Below are 4922 nucleotides of genomic sequence, written 5' to 3'. Positions count from 1 at the left end.
ACGCATAATGACAAAGCAAAAACTTGTTTCTAACATCAAAAACTGAAATATTATATTTACATAAGTATTCAGACCCTTTACTCAGTACTATGTTGACGCACCTTTGGCAGCAATTACAGCCTTGAGTGTTCTTGGGTATGACACTATAAGCTTGGCACACTTGTATTTGGGGCTCTTCTCCCATTCTTCTCTGCAGATCCTCTCAAGCTCTGTCAGGTTGGATGGGGAGAGCTGCTGGTTCATGTTTGGTCTCTGGCTGGGCCACTCAAGGACCTTCGGAGACTTGTCCCGAAGCCACTCCTGCGTTGTCTTGGCTGTGTGCTTAAGGTCATTGTCCTGTTTGGAGGTGAACCTTCGTCCCAGTCTGAGGTCCTGAGTGCTCTGGAGCAGGTTTTTTATCAAGGACCTCTTTGTACTTTGCTCCGTTCATCTTAATGTTGTTTAAAAAAAATCAAAATTCGTTTTTTGTCAGAAATGTTTTCTTGAACATGTGCACTTTCATGTGCTTTAATAACTAACTTTTATGGCATCTGTAAATACGAATGCATTTGTTAAATGTGGAGCCTAGTTGGTTAAGCCACAGAAAATTCCGGCATCCTTTCCGTCTAGCCATGATTGACTGAGAGAATGAATGGGCTGGACATTGCGGAGAGATGAGTTTCAACACCGGTTGAATATGGCAGGTGTCAATAAACGTCGGCAAAAAAAGCTCATTGCAGTAAATTGTTGTCAGGAGCACAGTTACAGTCACCAACACTCTGGATAACATGAAAACAGCCTAACCAACTCTGCTAGGGCGAGTAAAATGGTCAGAATTTGGGTGGGGGCTAAAGGTGTGGATGTTTCTTATGATATTGCACTCGGTCAGTGTGAACCAGAGTGACTTGACACAACAACGGGACAAGCAAGCTCTAAATACAAAACGGAAACAACACAGGACATCTCATTTAATTAAATGGGTTGCAGGCTGCCATGAAGCTTTAATCCATGTAACATTAACGTGTACGGGTAAGAGTCAAGTTACTGTTTGATATTGTACGTTTCTAATTTAGTCAAAGTTGTTTTCATTGGAAGTTAAAGCTTGCTGTTAGTTAGCTAGCAAGCCACCCATCGAACCTCAGCTAGCTAACATTGAACCTACTATGTTTGGTTAACTTTAGCTAGCTATTACAATCGGTTTCAATTGTCAGTACTCTTATGGTTTGGGATTATAGTTCATTATTTAGCTAGCTAACGTTACATTTCTAAACAAAAGACCCCAAATTAAAGCTTGCTGTTAGATGGCTGGCTTGCTAACTAACATTCATTTACGTGTATGAACTGTGTGTAACGTTAGTGATGTTCTCAGAATGCCATTTCGCATGGCTAGTTATAGCCTAATGTTAGCTAGATAACATAGAACCTATTTTGTTAACTTTTTTTGTTAACTTAGCTAGCTATGACAGTCGGTTTGCATTGCTAGCCTAGTACTCTATGGTTAATTGTTTAGCTGGCTAGCTAGCTACATGTCTAACCAAAACACCCCAAATCAAAGCTTGCTGTTAGCTAGCTAGCTGACGTTAGATGAACTATGTGTAGTGATATCTCAGAATGTCATTTCGCATCTATTGTATAGTAATGCTACAATATTTGTACATGGAATGTGTCTTTCAGCATCAATAGGACACACCTGACAATCCTCCACCAGTCATACAAAGAGAATGGTCTAATGCCTCCCATCAAAAAGAGAGCTGGTCCAACCAAGCACAGGTTACACCTGAAGCATGAGGACTTGCAGCTAGTGGTGAACTTCATCAACAACTATGCAGAGGATAATGCAATAGTATTACCTGGACGCCACACAGGACACAAACACTTTGGTGGAAAGCTGCTGCCATCTCATATGACAAAAGCAGCAGTGTGGCGTCTCTACAAAGATTCAATGACAACACTTGGTATGTAAAGCATAAACATGTTTTGATTATTTAATTTACCTCCAACATGATTGGCACTACTTTTATTGATCTCACTTTATTTCTGTATTTTCCAGAAGCTGTTAAGTCAGCCAAGCTGAAGAAGCAAGAGAAGCATCTCCAGCTTGTTCAGTGAGCAGTCTGTCTACCAGAAGATGGCTGCTGACTGCAAGACCACCTGTCAAGACCTGCAGTTGTCTCTGGGGGCCCCTACTGAACCAGCAAGCAAAGACATCAGGATACACTACAGCTTTGATTTTGCTCAACAAGTAAGCAACATTTCCTATTTTATATACTGATTAAGGACATAGATATGCACTCATAAAAACAAAACAAAAAACATGTATGTATGTGGGAGGCAGGGAAATACATTTCACTTAGCTGTATAAAGACAGACTGACAGGAGTGAGACAATGAATTGTAATTTATCTTACTGGTCTTTTGTTGTTTGCATGTGCACTATCCTTCTGACCCTATGCAGCCAGGTCCCATCTACTTATTAACTCCTCGCAAGTGTGTCTTGTTTGGTGTCTGCTGTGAAGGAATACCACAAGTCAACTACTTGATTGATGAAGGCACGTCATCCAGCAAAGGCAGCAGCGCAGTTATCAACTACATGCACCATTTCTTCACCAACTACGGAGTTGGGGAAACAAGTCTGGACCTGAATTGTGATAACTGCAGTGGACAAAACAAGAACATGTTTGTCCTCTGGTATTGTGCCTGGCGAACCATGCACAAGCTCCACCACAGTTTGGACCTTCACTGCCTGATCACAGGCCACACCATGTCTGGTGCCTGGACCTACTCAAGACCAGAGTGAACACTTTGTCTGAGATTGATGGTGTTGTGAAGGACAGCACTGTGACAGGGGTCAACATCCCACCTCTGGTTGGGCTGGAGGTTGGTACGGTGCTGGTGGAAAGCTACGGCTGGCAACAACACCTGACTCTGTACCACAGATCAAGCAGTACCAGCACTTCAGGTGAAAATCATTTTCATTGCATTGTATGAGGTTATTCTTCTTATATAAACTTGGGAGGTGAATTGATGTTGTAATGTCTTCAGATTTTGTTGTTCCCTGTTTTCCAGCTTCGATGCTCTGGAGACTGGTGTTGTCGCAATGCTGACAGCCTTCCTCCCATAGATGGTCTGCCTGTACATGCACCACCTAAACTGGACACAACCTGACAAACATATCTTTTTGAGAAGATTGGGGAGTTTTGCGACTAAGGCTATGGACATCAATATGCCCTGCACCGGAGTCAGAGGCAGGACAAACAGGCACTCCGAATATAGATTCCCATGTTCATGCGTGGTTTGGATGGACCAGTCATCAGCACTATCTGCAGTGCCTCTATTCACGACTCTCTCCTAACACGCACGCCATATGTTGCTGCTACTGTTTTATTTTATTCTGCTTCCACTTTACCCCTGATTGTATGCATATAACTACTCATCTATCACTGATATTGCTCTTGTGCATACTGTATATTATTTGATTGATATTGACACTATCTATTTCTGAAAATCCAAGTAACCATTTGACTGTACCGTTTACATCTTCTGTAGAGACCCATCCACTTAGCAAGACTTAAAATTAATTTTGACGTGTGGTCGTGACATACCACAATATCATGTGACTGTATCAAGTGTTCACCACATAAATATATGGTGCATGAATATGTACTGTACATGTGCACCTCACTCAGGTTGCATGGCCTTAACCTATGTATGGAATACTATGTGATAAGTGTGTGTGTAACAGTATATAAAGTATGCTAATGAATGGATGTGAAGGCATTTGGCATTGGTGTAAAAATACACTGCTCAAAAAAATAAAGGGAACACTAAAATAACACATCCTAGATCTGAATGAATGAAATATTCTTATTAAGTACTTTTTTCTGTACATAGTTTAATGTGCTGACAACAAAATCACACAAAAATGATCAATGGAAATCAAATTTATCAACCGATGGAGGTCTGGATTTGGAGTCACACTCAAAATTAAAGTGGAAAATCACACTACAGGCTGATCCAACTTTGATGTAATGTCCTTAAAACAAGTCAAAATGAGGCTCAGTAGTGTGTGTGGCCTCCACGTGCCTGTATGACCTCCCTACAACGCCTGGGCATGCTGATGAGGTGGCGCATGGTCTCCTGAGGTATCTCCTCCCAGACCTGGACTAAAGCATCCGCCAACTCCTGGACAGTCTGTGGTGCAACGTGGCGTTGTTGGATGGAGCGAGACATGAAGTCCCAGATGTGCTCAATTGGATTCAGGTCTGGGGAACGGGCGAGCCAGTCCATAGCATCAATGCCTTCCTCTTGCAGGAACTTCTGACACACTCCAGCCACATGAGTTCTAGTATTGTCTTGCATTAGGAGGAACCCAGGGCCAACCGCACCAGCATATGGTCTCACAAGGGGTCTGATGATCTCATCTCGGTACCTAATGGCAGTCAGGCTACCTCTGGTGAGCACATGGAGGGCTGTGCGGCCCCCCAAAGAAATGCCACCCCACACCATGACTGACCCACCGCCAAACCGGTCATGCTGGAGGATGTTGCAGGCAGCAGAACGTTCTCCACGGCATCTCCAGACTGTCACGTCTGTCACATGTGCTCAGTGTGAACCTGCTTTCATCTGTGAAGAGCACAGGGCGACAGTGGCGAATTTGCCGATCGTGGTGTTCTCTGGCAAATGCCAAACGTCCTGCACGGTGTTGGGCTGTAAGCACAACCCCCACCTGTGGACGTCGGGCCCTCATACCACCCTCATGGAGTCTGTTTCTGACCATTTGAGCAGACACATGCACATTTGTGGCCTGCTGGAGGTCATTTTCCAGGGCTCTGGCAGTGCTCCTCCTGCTCCTCCTTGCACAAAGGCGGAGGTAGCGGTCCTGCTGCTGGGTTGTTGCCCTCCTACGGCCTCCTCCACGTCTCCTGATGTACTGGCCTGTCTCCT

At 43.9% G+C, this 4922-nt stretch overlaps 1 long non-coding RNA gene across 1 annotated transcript; it reads left to right on the top strand.

Moving 5' to 3' along the window:
- Positions 1-444: 444 nt before the first annotated feature.
- Positions 445-3973, top strand: LOC112256435. The gene is made up of 5 exons (XR_002954406.2): positions 445-1008; positions 1654-1934; positions 2030-2221; positions 2434-2937; positions 3045-3973. It is a non-coding gene; the product is annotated as an uncharacterized LOC112256435 (long non-coding RNA).
- The last annotated feature ends 949 nt before the right edge of the window (positions 3974-4922 follow it).

Source organism: Oncorhynchus tshawytscha, linkage group LG08 (genome assembly GCF_018296145.1).
Source record: "Oncorhynchus tshawytscha isolate Ot180627B linkage group LG08, Otsh_v2.0, whole genome shotgun sequence".
Lineage (NCBI taxonomy): Eukaryota > Metazoa > Chordata > Actinopteri > Salmoniformes > Salmonidae > Oncorhynchus > Oncorhynchus tshawytscha.
This window is presented reverse-complemented; position numbering and strand designations above follow the sequence as displayed.